Raw genomic sequence first — 16,975 nt, forward strand, 5'->3', positions numbered from 1 at the left:
CTACCCATGCCCTGTGCCCTTAACACCTGCAGCCTTCTATTTGACAGGCTCAGGAAAAGCCACGGAAACTGCTTCTGAGGAGATGCTAATGCCCAGAATAAAAGTGTGAAGCAGGTCCAGCAAGGAGCCTAAAGGTCAACTGACAGTTTCAAGACAGCCTCTCAGAGGTTTGGTTTCTTACCACCTAGATAATCCACATGCTTTTCTATGCTCCCTCTCCTCTAATCTTTCTCTACTCTATAGCTTTAGTATGCTTAAATATTATGCTATGTGTTAAAAAAATAAGTGTGACTCTTATTGTTTTTTCAACTCCCTGGACCCTGGACTCCCAAGAAGATGGAGTCTACGATGAAAGTTATTTTTTCTGGAAACTCGATAGCCCTCTCCTTGACTTCTACAAACTCATGAGAAGTCAGGGATGGGGGTGGGTAAGAGGAGGTAATGATCTCTGTCTTTTATTGCCATGGCCTGCCTGAGTTTCCATTTGCCTGACCTTGGTTCTGGCCACACACTTCTCAGGAACTCTCTGAGAGACGGATACACAATCCACTGTACCAACTGCTCCCAGGGCTTCTGCTGCCAAACAGCTCATTGAGAAAAAGACTGCTTAAAAATATGTGGTAACTTAGATGTGCTGACAAATCCTCCTGGATTAGCTCTGTTCTAAGTTTGCCCTTGTGTCAGACTTCTCAGATGTTCACAGCTCCTTCCACGTCCTGTTGACATCCTACAGCCATCCCAGACCTAAACTACCCAACGCAAACTTTGGCCACGATGTAAAATTCTCTGTCTGTACCGTCGAACACAGAGCCATGATCCAGACGGGCTCCTGAGCATCTGAAAGCTAGCCAGGATGCCTGAGGACAGAACATCTAATTTTACTTAGTTTGAATTAATTTAAGTGTAACTGGACACCTGGAGCTTGTGTGTATTCCACAGGACAACGCAGGTTAGGCCCACATTCTGAGAGCAGGTCAGAGGTAGACTGTAAATTGGCACTGTAGGCGGAAATTTCCATCCCACCAGCAGCTCTCAAACAAACACACTGAAGCTCATACTTGTAAATTCTCAGCTGAAAGCTCGGGTTTGTTACTAGTTAACTTTCACATTTTAAGTTAACCCATATCCCTTATTCACGCCCTGCTATGTGGCGGTACCTTTATTAGCACGGCACGTTCATCTCCTGCTTCCTCTGCATCTGCTCGCAACTTCACTGACAGCCCTTCTCCATCCCAGAATTCTGTTTCAGGCTGTTTTACCCAATCTCTTCCTGCCCAGCCATCGGCTAATCAGCTTTTTATTAACGACGAGAACAATACATATTTACAGTGTACAAAGATTGTTCCACAACACGGCACTGCATAGACGCACACCCAGAGACTCTCCCGAGTCCCTGTGCCATGCTGTACCCTACACAAGCCAATCGAGCCCTCTGGAAAGCGAGACCAGACAGTGTTTAGGGTTCTTGAGTGACACCAGCAAGGGCTCAGTTGAGTAGCAAACAGGGTAACAGATGACAGTTAAACCAAACAACTCCACCCATCATGCAAATCAATCAGTAACTTATGTGACAGCAAACCACTCACTGGTCAACAGCAAAGTAAATCCCGGCTCGTAAAGAAATCAATGAGGAGAGAAGAAGAACTTGGGGAAAAAAACAAAAAGAAAGGAATATTTTGTTTTGTTTTGTTTTTCCAAACAGCGACCAGCCCCGAACTGGTACAAATTCCTATAAATAATTCATTTTCTAGTATCACTTTTTAACAACAAAGTACACTTCACATCTAGTATTTTGAACAAACAGCTCTAATTGTATTTTTCTCCGTGTCTACATTACCCACGCACTATCTGTGCCTAACTGTAAACTATTATCATTCTGTAATTTTCTTCAAAAGATAATCCAACACCTGTGCCTTTGCAGTGGGCACATTAAACTTCTTAAATGGCGCACTTAAAAAATCAGGTGTCAGTCCGAAATCCACCTGCTCTGGTTCAGTCTTCTCCAGCAGCTACAACGTCAGCTTCAGTTGCCAAGACTGATTTCACCAAGGGCATCATTCGCCGGGTGAAGCTTTTGCTGGACACCCAGCCGACAGAGACACCACACCCCACAGAAAGCGCGCCCACAGACACAGAAGCTCAGGGTTCTGCAGGCTCTCTCTCCAGAGGGGCATTTCCCGCAATGCTCGTCGGAGGGACTGTCGACGGCATTCCAAAGCTGATGTGAAAAGCCCAAGAGCATTTCCTAGGCAGCTCTGCGGGAAAAGTTAAAAACAGGAAGATATTTTAACCGAAAGAATGTCTGAAGGTCAAATAGAATACCTTGAAATAAAAGTGGCCCAAAGTTAACTTTGCCCCCAATTACTACCAAGGTCATTCAGTCACATAAAGGCACCCTGACTAACAATTCTCCCCTCCTAGAGAAAGCTGCCTAGCAGTCACCTACATTCACAGCCAAGAAGTCCTTACAGAACAAATACAATTCCTGTTGCCATGGAAATTAGACTGAACCCCTCTTCATCTTGAGCTGAGTGGGCACCCAGCAGTACCCACTCACCACTGACCTCTCCACTGTTTATCTCGACAGAAGAACACTGACCATATTCACGATGGGATCCAGTCGACACTTTCTTACAACCTGCTGCATGCGGGCTGTACAGGACAGGGCAAAAACTGTCGCCGTGACAATTCAGACTCTCGGATAAAGACCAGACCTCAACTAAAGCTGGCCTTCAGATTCAAGAAACAAACTTTCAGTATACATAAGCTTGGAAATCTGTCTGAGAAATAAAAAAAAGATGTGATTTCTCTGACATTCAAATGTAAGCAGGCATTCCGGGTTTCTGTTTTGTTTCAATGCTGTTTTTCCTAAGTTTGGCAGTTAGACATGGCCATATGCTGGGAGGTGGGGCAGCCAAGAGGAGCAGGGCAACCTACTAACCGTTCCATTATCGTAGGGCTGGCTGTAAGGAGCTAACCTCTGCAGTGGAAACGACTTAGCTACCTGCCACCTGATAAATCGGTGCCCAGGCTTCTGGATACCACATCTGCTAATTATATATACCTAAGCAACTGAAAAACTGAAGTTAAGCTTTTAATTTTCCTGAATAAAGACTCAAACATGTCGTTAAGATGGAGCAGGTGCCACGAACGGAAAAAGTCACCGATTAGAAGACATTATTCAATAAAATTAAAAACGAAATGTGTTTTGGAAAAATAATATGGAGACAATAGGAACAAACTATATAGAAGTAGTTACGACGTGAATTAAGTGTCTTAAGTAATAATTTTTAAAGTAGCTGAATCTCTTAAACCCTTATTATAGGCCAAAGACCGTTCTGACAGCTTTGCATGTGTTTTCATCCACACACCCTAAAGAGCCAGTGCTGTCATTAGTCACAGTTTATAATGTGAGAACTCCAGACATCAAGATTACGCAACGTGATGAAAACAGGATCTCTACATGACAGGAGCTGTCCGAAACAGTCCGAATTTGCCTGGTCTGCTCCAGGTAGGGGTCGCCTCTCACTACCCTTGGTTACTCAGGTACTACTAAAGCCCCCCACCCCAAGGCAGAGTGGGCACCGTGGCTTCAACGAGAAGCAGCTACTCCCTAGGGACTGACCTTGCCTTCCAGGGCAGGGCCCAAGGAATTTCAGTGTCCACTCTTTCCTGTCGTACCCTCCGTTCCCAGGTGGCGGGAGCACTCCAGAGTCTACTTCTCAGGGTTGCCTTCTGAGCTCCTTCTGTCAGCCTCCCCTCAAATGCAGACCTGAAGCGCTCTAAACATACACGCTGTGTCAAGATAATACTTAACTAGTTACTTTCCGAATCTGGAATGACCTTCAGATATCTTCCTTCAGCCTGGTCTGGAAAGCCAGACCAGAGTAACTTGTTACTGTGCTTAAGACAAAAGAAGACACACAGCGTGTGTTTTGACTTCCAGATATAATGGGATTTTCTTTCCCCCACTAATTACACACACACACACACAGTAAGTCATAATACATAGTATATTATATAAAAATAAAAAGATAATCTATAACATGCAGAATATACACATATCATCCACATATAATATACATATATAATGTATATATAGAAAAATATATATACATTCTTTTTCTTTTTAAAATTATTTTTGAGTTTTTATTTGATGTGCAGTTGGGTTTTGCCTGCATGAATGTCTGTGCACCATGGACACGTAGAGTCTGAGAAGGTGACAAGAGGGTGTCAGATCCCTCGGAAGAGGAGTTACAGACAGTTGTGGGCAGCCATGTGGGTGCTGGGAATGAACAGCACCTCTGGAAAAGCAGTGTTCTTAACTGCTGAGTCATCTGTCCAGTCCCAAGTCTTTCTCTTTTCTTGCCGTTGGTGCTGTTTTGATACACTTTCTGTTTTTCTAGTAATTTTTAACACCAACTTAATGCCATCAACACCAACCTAATGACATGAAAACAGAAGACATGAACACAAACTTGGGAGGTTCACTCATCTACTTAACTTTACAATCTAGCAGAGTAACGTGCCTGTCGGAGCCCGGCATGCTGGCAACAGTCATAGACACTGGCCCGAGTGACGGTTTTAGCCCTTATATTGTGTTAGACAGCAAGGCCAGCTGCTTGAGCTTCTCCTTGGTACAATGGCACGGCGGCATTAACATCTACGGAATGCTGTCCAGCCTGCGAGTCTCCAATCCTAAATTCTTTCTGAGCACGAGCTGCAGCTGCAATGAAAAAATACTTCCTAACAGTTCCTAATCTAGCTGACCCACGGGACAGTTGATCCATCCACGATGGAACCTCACTAGGTCTCAAAGTTGAGGAAGTAACTCTCCCTCAAAATCAGACTACACCGGGCATGCCGCCTTTATCAATAATACCCGCACCACAGGGTGAGGGTGTTAAGGAAAGAGAATTATGAGTTTGAGGACAGATTGTATCACATATAAGTCACTGTCACAAAAACCAAACAAACAGGCCTGGAGAAATGGCTCCATCAACAAAGTGCTTGGAACACAAGCATGTAGGACCTGAGCTCGGTCCCCAACACCTATACAAAGAGTGTGGTGCAGCAGCCTGTGTGCTGAAATCACTGTGCTAGAAAAGGAGGTAGGAGGATCCTAGGAGCTGTGGCTGGCCAGTCAATCCAGCCAATCAGTAAGCGCCAGGTTCAGTCACAAACCCTATCTAAAGGAGTCAAGCAGAAATGAGCATGCACACACACACACACACACACACACACACACACACACACACACACACACACACACAGAGAGAGAGAGAGAGAGAGAGACTGAGATCGATCTAGCCTTTTCATTGAGTAAAATTTTGTTTTACCCAGAGAAACAGGGTTCTGACTATCTCTGTAGCAAAAAAAAAAGTGTTCTCATGCTTCCTTAACATGTAAATTTGACTCCTGGTAGCCTAGGCTAGGTAAACCACATTCTTCCATGCTTGATTTTGGGGAGGGTCATATAATTTCCTGATCTCCTTGCAGTTTCAGTTCATGACTGGTTCTGGACGGGTAATCTAACTCTGCACATCCTGTCAGCCAAAGTTTCTGACTGCGAACACAGAGGGCGGAAATCCTGCCATATTATGGCAGACATGGCCAAGGACTACATGGCCATGACTTGCCTGCCTCTGAGACTCAGTTGCCCGCTGTTTCCCAACACCAGCCTCACTGGAGTGATTCTTGACAGATGGGGCATCTATAAACAGGCATGGCAGGATGTGACATGTATGGAGACATAAGGAGGACAAGGAGACAGACACAGAAGCACAGAACAAGAGTAAATCTGTAAGAAGCACACTGTGAAGCTGGGCATGACGGCGCACACTTAAAAGGAGACAGAGGCAGTCAGATCTCTGTGAGTCCAAGGGACAGCCAGAGCTCCACAGTGGGACTCTATCTTGAGAAACAAAACGAGCAAACAAAAAGCTTACTGTGGCATACAGAATTTTAAAACCAAGCAAGTTAGAACATGAGGGTGTTAGAGACAAATTCCGCGTGACCAAGTTTCTTTGCACACCTTTGGGAGGCGGGAAAATATTACGGCAGTGAGGATATCAATGTCACTAACAAATGATCACAATATGCCAGACCCTGAGAAGTATGTCCAGACTGTGTCCTTTGCCTGGACACTGGCGGCTGGGAGAGGAAGACCTGCCATCGTCTCCCTTTCAAAGCAACCCTCCAGATTCAGGATCATACTGAATTTCATAAGTTGCCTATACCAAAACAAATGGAAATCATATGGCTGTGTCTGCATTCTTTCTTCTACACCATCAGTCTCAATGAGTGGGAAAACATAAATTATTAAACATGCTTAGAAAGTTTTGAGTTTCATTACTCTGAGGACCTCTGTAAGAATGAGAAAGCACGGAGGATGGAAAGGAAGTCAACTGTCACCAAGTGGGGAGCCCTGAGCACTGAAGGAGTACGAGCCTCTTACAGTCAGCATTCCAACTGTTAGCAAGGGACACAGGCACCTCCCAAAATACAGTTTACTTTCTCAACTTATAAACGCACATATATGTTACAGAACATGGAACACAGGGAAGAACAGAGACAAACAAAAACCACAGAGGCCGCCCTCTCGCCCTTCATTCGTGTGGGCTCTCTTATTTATTTCAGATCTTACCATTTAAATCACTTTATGTTTTGCTTTCTCCCTTTTTTAAAAGCTTCTCGTTTCTAAAGTTTGTATTAGTCTAACCACTTACATTAACCTATTTATTCCCAAAGACAACCCTATGTGGTCTATAGAATGCCTCCGTCATCCCATAGGTGACTATTTAACAATACTACTGCTGCAATGAAACATCACAACCAAAGGTAACTTGGGGAGGTGACGGTTTATTTTTCCTACACTTCTACATCCTTGCTCATTATCTTAAGGAAGTCAGGGCAACAGCCCAAAGACAGAAGCTGATGCAGAGGTCATGGAGGATGCTGTTTACTGGCTTGCTTCTCACGGCCTGCTCAGCCTGCTTTCTTAGAGAACTCAAGACCATCAGCCCAGAGACAGCACTACCCACAGTGGGACTGGGCCTTCCCCCGCGAATCACTAAGTGAGAAAAATACCCTACGAGCTTACCTACAGCCTGATCTTAGGGAGGCATCTTCTTAATTGAGGTTCCCTCCTCTCAGATGAATTTAGCTAGCATCAAGTTGACATAAAATCTAGCCAGAATAGTAACAACAGAGGCAATAAAGGGTTAATGACCCTGCTGAAGCTTATGAAGTTTAGTAAAGGGCGTAGCTGGGATTCAGACAGGCAGCACAGCCCAGAGTCAGCACACTCTAAACCACCACACCCTTTGGCATCTGCCGTACTCTGTCCTCGAGTTTATTAATATTATCTAACAGTCTAAATTATGTTATAAACACATCTTCATAGGCCTCGGATGCACTACTCTAAGCCAGTTCAGAAAGCAAACTCTTACCATCCCAGCAAGTTCCAGTTATTTCCAGCTGGCCAGCAACAGCTGTAGAAACATCCAAACGGCTTGCATTTCCTAAACCGACTCATTGCTCCGCCTCCCCATGGTATGACTTTCATGTGGGCCTCACCTGTCCACTCCACGGCCATCTGCAGCAGAGTTCAGTAGATTCCATTTGCTTTCACACTGCAAAGAGCGCCAGCTAACGTTCCACGTCTCCTCCCTGCCACCCCCGACGTATGCAAGCAAATCCACATTTTCTTAACGTCTGGAATATCTTAATGCTCGGCCTATGTGTTCCTTGTCTTTTAAGCCTGAGCTAATACAGAACAGAAAGGCGAGAGATATCCTGTATGACCGAAGGAACCCAAAGGAGCGGTGGCCTGAGGGAGCAGGCTACGGTGCACTCAGTAAGTACTCCCTGTACTTTCCTATGGAAAGAGGAGCTTCAAGAGTCCCATCAAGGACACATTCCCAAGGACACATTCAAATCAAAACAGAAGGACAAGAATCAAACAGAAAAAAAAACAATAAAAAGTGGACACCATTAGGCTCAATTCATTTACTAACTGCCAACAGTACAATAGAAAATGCATTTTCCAACTGAAAATGAAGGATCAAAACATATGAAGGAGCTCTGTGGGGTTGGGACGTAGGCCAGTGGTAAAGCACTGGCCTCAAACACACAAAGCCCTGGGTTTGATCCCCAACACCACAACAACCACACACTCACTCCCCAAATATAGAAGCTGTCTATATATTTTCCATGTTACAAAAAATGTTTATACATTCTAAAAACATACCTAAATTCAACTTACTGACCAGAAGGTATAATAATTATAAATAAAAAAATGTCTGATCAAGGCACTTTCATAGATAGAAATGTTGAAAGCAACAATAAAGACAAAATTCAGAATACAGTTGGGAAGCGATGGCGGCACACGCCTTTAATCCCAGCACTCGGTAGGCAGAGGCAGGCAGATCTCTGTGAGTTGGAGGCCAGCCTAGTCTACAGAGTGAGTTCCAGGACAGCCAGGGCTACACAGAGAAACCTTGTCTTAAAAACCACCCCCCCCCCTAAATTAGAATACATTGAAAACATAAAGCAATAAGAGAAACAGCTATCCATAAGATATTCCAACTAACTATAAAATTACAATTTACCTAGATTTAAATTTCTATAACACTTTACATTTACTGGTTAAATGCCATCTTACATATTTAAAGAAAATTTAAGAGAAACTTATCTGAAGCCCCTCAGAGCTTATTCACTGTTTTGATAAGAAGCGCCCCTTCTGATTCTGCTCCCACTTATCAATACAAATGCTGCATTTTAAAAAGCATTTCATCTGCAGAGTCCCCACTCACTGGCTGTCTGCAGCCCGGAAGGCAGCTCCCACCTCTGTAGACCTTCCCAGCTCTCACCACGGCACCAAGGGGCTCACGAGTGTAAAAGTCAGCTCCCTACGGCACTTTCTGGTTACTATTTTGGCTTGAAAAACATGACTTTCTACTGGAAAGAACTGAAAGAACAGTTACAAAATTAACATTATAAACACTATAAGTTCGCTTTTTTAATACACTCCAGGACCGCCTGACACAATGGGCTGGGCTCTCCCACATCAGTCAACAATCCAGAAAACAGCCCGCAGGCTGGCCTAGGGCCAATCTGATGGCAGCACTTTCTCATGAAGTCTTCCCTCCTTAGATTACACTAGCCTGGGTCAACTTAACAAAAAAACTAAGCAGGATGGCACAATACTAGCCAGTACCAAGTACTGCAGACAAATCATCAATGAATGCGTACCTAAAAACAAACAAGTAGGAGTCCGTCCCCAGGATGGCACCCAACGTCCCTTACTAAGTATCTAAAATACAAGACTTAAAAAAAAAACTTACTGAAGTCACAAAACCAGCATATTCTGTAGTAAGTGGGTAAGCGTGGGAAAGGAAGCGCAAGTGAGATGGGTGGAAAGACATTACTGATAAACCCAGTTTAAAAAAAAGAAAAAAAAAAAAAAAGACGGGCCTCACACTGAACTGCAAACAAACATCAGAGCATTGTTCTGAGCGGGGAAGGATGCGATGCCCTGCTGCTCAGAACGGTCCAGTGCTCACCAACATTTAAAGAACTGACATGGAAAAATAGTAGCATCTTTGCTTGCCTACACATACTTTTAAAGACCATCAACATTTCCAAAAAGCACTAAAAGAGGAGAGCCATCATCCCCACTTCTTGGCAACTCATTTACAAGAACAATGCCGCTCAAGTAAAAACGACAACTCTCGAGCTAGCCTGCTGAACGGCGGCTATTTTAAGGCGGGCCAAGGTTGATTGGGGCCTGCCACACAGCTTGCTCCCAATCTTTTGGCAGTTCTCCAGCACATACCAACCATTTCTAGCTAGCCTTGCTGGAATCACATTCCGTTTATCTCGAACAGCACGTCAAGTAACATGATGCTACGTTTCACGACAAACCTGCCATTTATTCCCAACAAGTCACTTGGAATGCCTTGCTAGGAAGAAAAAAAAAAAAATCGGACCACCATCTGTGTGGACGCAGCCAGGTCCAAAAAAAAAAAAAAAAAAAAAAAAAACAAAAACCCAAAAAACAGAAGATACGACCCATGCCGGTTCCCCCAAATATCAGAACATTGCACAATCTTACGAAGAAATATTGTATTACAGCTCAAAAGGCTAGCCACTCATCAACTGAGGAGAGAGCAAACGGAAGAAAGAACGATCAGATCCAGAAGGGCCATGCTGGACTGTGACTGCTGAGCCCTAGGCAGTGGTCACGACCTGCACTGAAGCACTCTGTTAACCAGATGTCTAGTAAAGGATAATTCTAGTTTTTAATGAGCTCCACTACTACCAGGAAAAGAAAACTTAGACAAAGCAATACATCTTGTAAAAGTCAAGTACTGCTCTCTAATTGTTAATATTGGGGGGAAAAACCCCAAAATCCTCTTCAAAAACAAGCTGGAATGGTCAACCACATGATGTTACATTCCATTCTGTCGAGAAAGCATATCGAACCAGCACATTTGAGACTTTGGCTCTGCACAGCTGCCAACATTCCAGCCCAGGCCAGCTACTGCTACAATGCTTTACATTAAATGTCTAGCTGTTTTCAAAGGAGGAAATACTGAGGATCAGTTAGGAGTAAGACCCATGCAAGTCATAATTTCATGTAAATGAATTTCCTTTTACAAGAGGGCACCCCAGCAACAACATATGCTACAATTAATAGTAAGTGCACACAGGTAAACACTAAAGTACCTAAGAAAAACACATATGAAATCTAACTGGCACAGAAAAACAACTTCCCTTTGAAATAACACGATAAATTGGCCTGATATCTCACTATACTTTTCCCCTTCAAGAACCAAGTTAAGATTTTTTTTAGAATTCCACTGAACACTGGTGTTCATGCTGTCAGGAACACATACTTCAAAAGCAAAATAAAACTGAGAGCAAGAATCATCTGATTATCAGGGAAACTCAAGAATTCCTTTAGCAATGGGCTTTGATTTTAAAACAAGCAAACAAATCAACCACAAAAACCCTACCTTTAAAACAACCCCCCAAACATCTTTTTAAAGTTCTCTTCAGAAGTAAACCAGAACCACATACTGGTAGATTTCATGTGCTGGGGGCTTTCCTTCCCAAATGGCACCTAAATGTCTTTGCTCCTAGGCCTTTTTCTCAGCTCCACCCCAGAGATAAGCTAGGAATCTGCGGACAGTTGACAGCACAGAGTTGCCAAGCGCTGTGAGAAGGACCAGACCCCTCTCAGAGATGCCACCTGACTGATACCTCTGGACACCACTGACCTCTCAAAATAGTGACAGGTGCTCTCAGGCACTCAGAAGTCCAGCCAAAGCCACATTCCAGATCTCTGCTCTCTGCTAGCCTGGGCCACTGGGGCCTTTGGCAATGGCTGGGTTGGCTGCCACCCCAAGTGTCAAGACTCAACACTTTAGCTACCTAGAGGTCCAGCTGAGGTCTCTACCCAGATTCAGCAGGACAGACACATAGCCATCAAGAATTTCTCTTGATGGGTTTCTGCCACCCTCCAAGAAAAGATTTTGATCAGGCTGGGAGTTTCTGAATCCTATTTGTATACAGGAGCCCACCAGTGCTACCTGGCTCCATCCCAGTCCAGTTCAGCCTTCCCTGTTAACCTGAGAGACGAGGTATCACTGCCCTTAAACACTTCCTGTTTAAATCAGGAAGAACATCACCATTTGCCATTTTCCTGGAGCCCCCATCACCCCAAACATGACTAACAACAAGCCCACTGCCAAGAGAAATTGCTGGAAAGAGTTTTGTTTTCCAAATAAAATGTTATTTCTGCTTTCTTTCCCTGGACCAACCAATTCCCAGGTTCATGTGTCAGAAAGGAGTCAGCCATAAGACCAAGGCAACAAAGTCCCCTGCCATCTCTCTGATGTCCTAGGGACCACAGAACTGGTTTATCTATCAAGTATGTCTATTGTTTTTGTTTTTTTTTTTTAAATAAAACAGATCCTAGGTCTAAAGCTATCTTTAGGATGCAAGTAATTCAAAGACCCTAAGAAAACCAAGCTCTAATTTATGCTCATAGCTACAACAACCAAGCCAAAACCAGTAAAACGTATTACAACCAAGCCCAGACCGTAATAACCACATCCACTCCATTAGTAACACACTACAGGGTAGCTGTTTCAATGACTCTAAAATCTGAAGACAAAAAAAAAAAAAGTAAAATCAGATGTTGTCCAACCCATCTAGAGACACCTCTCAAGGGAACTGACCAACTCTGATGGGAATTCCTTTCGAAACAAAACAGAAAGCACAGATTGCCTAATGAGAACTTCATTTCTGGTATTTTTCCGCTGGTGAGAAATATCTATCATGAATCCACTTTATATTCTCTTTACTACTTTTAACTGCTCTTAAAATAGAACAGAGCACCAGACAGTATTCATGTGTTGCCGTGTGTGTGTGTGTGTGTGTGTGTGTGTAGACGGAAGAGTGGTGAGCACCATGCCACGACGGACTGTCAAGCCTCTGTGACGTAGTTGAAGATCTGATGGTATGTACTGGTGAGATGCAGATATGCTAAGTGCCTGTTTCTGGGTTGAATACTTAGACATCTTCATTTCCCACATAATCTAGAACATTCATCTACTATTTTGGTAATAAAATGATTTACAAAATATTTTTGAGCCAGGCATGCCTAAAATCCCAGCACTTGGGAGACTGTGACAGCTGGATCATTTCAAGTTCAAGGCCAATCTGAGCTACATAGTGAGTTCTAGGACAGCCAACTACCCAGCAAGTCCATGTCTCCAAATCAATCAATAAATCAATCAATCAATCAAACAATAAAAAACCCACATACATATATAAATAAACAGCACACACACACACACAGACACGCTAGAAGTCACCATAGGTGTGTTCCTCAGGAGTCATATTCCTTTTTATTGTCTTTTATAATATGTTCTGTATATGAGTGCTTTTCCTGCATGTATGTATGTGGACCATGTGTGTGCGTCCAGTGTCCTCAGAGGCCCGAAGAGGGGACTGAGTCCTCCGGAGCTAGAACTGAAACTCCGCCAGAGTGTCCTGTGCTCTTAACTGCTGAGCCGTCTCTCCAGCCCACATTACTTCTGGAAACAAAGTCTAATTGTCCTGGAGCTCACCAATTCAGGAAAGCTGCCTGGCCAGCAAGCCCTGAAAATCCACCTGTCTCTGCTTTCTCAGCCATGGAATTACAATTTTTTTCATATGAGTTTGGAGGGCTGAAGTTAGGACTTCAGGCCCCTGGTAAGCACTTTACCAACTAAGCATCTACCAGCTCTGTATTTTGCATTTGTTACAATGACATATTAACTCATGTATTTTTTTTTACAAACCAATGGGGAGAAACCCAATGGAGAGAAAACCATGTACAGTAGGAGACAGTATCAAAAATTTGGGGTAATTAAAAAGTGGTGAGAAAAAAATGAACTTTTTAATACTATTAATAATCCATAAAAAGCTTTCATATACTCCAATGGATATACTCTTCGGATCATATTAAAAATACAATGGAAAATAACTGACTATCTCAGACAACAATAAGTCTACTTCAGTGAAGAATGTAGGTTTTCCTTTCCCTTGAATCAAATAGGACAAGGGAGCAAATATGTCTTTCTCCAAGACTATCCAGCTGGCAAAGAACACGTCAGCAAAACACGCAGCACCTGAGTATGCAGACATGCTCTGACAGCAAACACACCAGAAAAACCATCTTCAAGAGCCACCCAAGAGGGCCGGGAGACAAGAAGAAACTCTTTGCCTTGCTAAGGCCACAGCCAGTAGGGACACATGGCCTCCCGGACACTGATTTTGTCAGGTTCCCTTGTGACCCTGTTCCTACATCTTTTCCCACACTCTAAAAAGTGACACAGCCCAAGAAAATGTGTATTTACATGAGGAAAGGGGAAATCTTTTTAAATTAGTATATGTCATCCTTCATCACTGATATTACTTTCCCTAAATTCTAGGAGAAAAAATTTAAACCAAAGAGAAACAGCTTGTCAAAGTCACCATGTGCTCAATAAAAGGTCTTTTATCTTCTGAGTACAGGATGCAAAATATGTGTGCGCATGTGCGCTCTCTCTCTGTATATATATGTGTGTGTGTACATATATATACATATAAAAATATACATACACATAATATGTATAATATAATAATATATTACTAGAATGTATGTATAGTTCTAGGATTTAGAAACTAATTTTTATTCAGATTTAAGCCATGCAGACCTCTGAGTTGGCTCAGCAAGTAAAGGCACTTACATCTAGCCATGATGATCTGACTTTGGTGCCCAGAGCCCACATGGTAGAGGAGAGAACTGACTCTTACAAGCTGTCCTCCGAGCTTCACATGCATGCCACAGCGTGCACACATGTGTGCATGCATATGTTCTCTCTCTCACACACAATAAATAAAACCCCGTTTTTCAAATCTAAGTCATGCAGTACAACCATCACACTTTCAAATCCTAGCAAAAGAATGCATTCAACAACTATTTACCAAATCCAACTACGAGGGCAAAGGAATCTCTGAGTGGTTGCAAATGGGAGAGCATTAATAATAAATCCTTACTGGGTAAAAAGAACAGTTTTTGTAGAGATGTAATTACATGCTATTTTCACATACTAGAATCTAAACTGTGTTAACATATAATTCCCTTGGTAACATAGCCTTCTACAAAAGTAAAACAAAACAAAACAGAAGTTAGCCTGGTCTACAGGGCGAGTCCCAGTAAGGCCCAAAACTAAAGAGAAACCCTGTCTCAAAAAAATCAAACAAAAAAAGTTAGAGTAAGCAATTTAATAGCCAGCCTACCTGCCCGCCTTTCTTCGTTCCTTCCTTCCTTCCTTTTATGTGTGTATCTTTGGAGCCTGTCCTGGAACTTGCTATGTAGACCAGGCTGGCCTTCAACTCACAGAGATCCACCTGCCTCTGCCTCCCGAGTAGTGGGATGAAAGGCGTGCATAGCTTTTTTTCATGTAAAAATACTGGGTATTCTTGCCAAGCATTATCAAAAAAGTTTGTGGCTCCTACAGATTAGAGGATCATTTTCCCAGAGGAAAATCAGAAGAAGTGAGCACCGACTATGCACTCTGTACCGCTGCTGTCTCACAGGAAGGAGATGAGGAAGTAGACCAAGGCGAGGAGCAGCCACACCTAGCCACGGCCCCACACCTAATGAATGAACAAGACCATTGGGATCTGGGCTCATATCTTTTTGGCTCTTTCCAAGGTTAGGAAAATTTTCTGCAGAAACAAAGTCATCCTCAACAACCTGGATTCTGACTTTATTATAAGTACAAATTTATTAACAGAAATGATTAGAATTTTCTTCAAAAACAAAAGTTAGCAGGTAATATTTGTAATGTATTATCTACAAGGGAAGAGTGGGCAAGCTACCTTCAGAAGCCCTACAATCAACAAAGAAACATTTTTTAAAAATGTGAGCTGAAGACCAAACGAGCATTTCACAGAACACAGAGTTCCAAAAGCTCGATAATAGAGCTTTTCTTGTCAGTTATCAGAAAAATTGCAAATAAAACAAGCTTTTCACAAATATTAACTGGGTTAAGGTTGTTAAAGTTAGGGAATGAGCTAACGGTGAGGTTCTAGAGTAAACGCGATGTTTACACTTCACTGAGAAGAGTCATCCAGCTGCTACAACTGGGCGCCATCTGGGAAGGCTGACGGTGACGTAACACTCTGTGAGCCAACACGATTAATTTCTTGGACAGACATTGTATGTATGTTGCCGCGTGTATACCAAGAGACAGGTACCCAAACCACTCACATCTGCCCTTTCATAGCATAAAAAAAATCCAGTGTCAACTCAAATACCCACCTACAGCAGACTGACAAATAAGCTGTGGTTGTCTAGAATACTACAAGGGTGAACTATAGAAGAAACACTTATGAATTTTAGGACTAGATATTAGCTTAAAAATGCAAGTCAGAAGATATCTAAAACATAACTTGGCTTAACGTTAAAAATAGACAAAATAAATCCCCAAGACTTTTAAGAGAAGGCTAATCCATAGACATAGAAATCTAGATTGCCAATAATAAATAGGACCACCCAGATTTCTCCATCTAGTGACAAGAAACACACATATGTGCATACACATGCCCAGAGATACTTCAACATAAAAGGGAAGCATACAGGAAACTTTGAAATTTAAAAAATTCATTACTCCTTGTGTCTGTGTGTGTGTATGGGGAGGGACATGTCACGATGCACACATTACTCCTTGCGTCTGTGTGTGTATGGGGAGGGACGAGTTACGATGCACATGTGCAGGCCAGAGAACAACTCTGTGGCTCTGCTTTCTCCTTCCACCATTACACGGGTTTGGAAAACAGGACTCAGATGACGGGTTTGTGCTTTCACCCACAGGAAGCTTTTGATATTTTGAAAGAGCAGGACAGAGTTCCTTAACTGAATGTTCAAACATTTTGTGCATTTTACTAAAATACAGACACTGGCTGGGAAGTTCTGGAGTGCAGTCTGGAGGACACAATCATAACAAGCTACTGAGGGATTCTACTAATGGTGGTCTATAAACGAATGATATCAAAATGCCTTTTTCAAAGATGATATTTTATTATTTTTATTTATTTTGGTTTTTCAAGACAGGGTTTCTCTATAACTTTGGAGCCTGTCCTGGAACTCAGTCTTATGGACCAGGCTGGCCTTGAACTCACAGAGATCCACCTGCCTCTGCCTTCCAAGTGCTGGGATCAAAGCCATGTGCCACTACTGCCCAGCTGATATTTTATTTTTTTTTAAGATTTACTCTAATTGTGTGTGGGAGTGTGTGTGTGCTCGTGCACCCATGAAGTCAGATTCCCTGGAATTGGAGTTCTAGGCGGTTGTGAGCTGCCTAACATAGGTGCTGGAACCAAACTCCAGTGGTTCTTTTTAAGAGCAGAGGACACTTTTAACCACTGATCC

At 42.9% G+C, this 16,975-nt stretch overlaps 1 protein-coding gene across 3 annotated transcripts in view; it reads right to left on the reverse strand.

Moving 5' to 3' along the window:
• Sptbn1 (spectrin beta, non-erythrocytic 1) overlaps nucleotides 1-16,975 on the reverse strand; it is a 166,079-nt gene that overhangs the window by 144,810 nt on the left and 4,294 nt on the right. The window contains exon 1 of one of the 3 annotated variants that reach the window (XM_048427539.3): nucleotides 11,022-11,039. The exons of the other annotated variants lie outside the window; for them this stretch is intronic. The gene's annotated coding sequence lies outside the window, so the exon portion shown is untranslated. Of the gene's footprint in view, nucleotides 1-11,021; nucleotides 11,040-16,975 lie in introns of those variants that run through there. 3 annotated transcript variants of the gene reach the window in all.

Source organism: Myodes glareolus, chromosome 8, assembly GCF_982192425.1.
Source record: "Myodes glareolus chromosome 8, mMyoGla1.1, whole genome shotgun sequence".
Classification (NCBI taxonomy): domain Eukaryota; kingdom Metazoa; phylum Chordata; class Mammalia; order Rodentia; family Cricetidae; genus Myodes; species Myodes glareolus.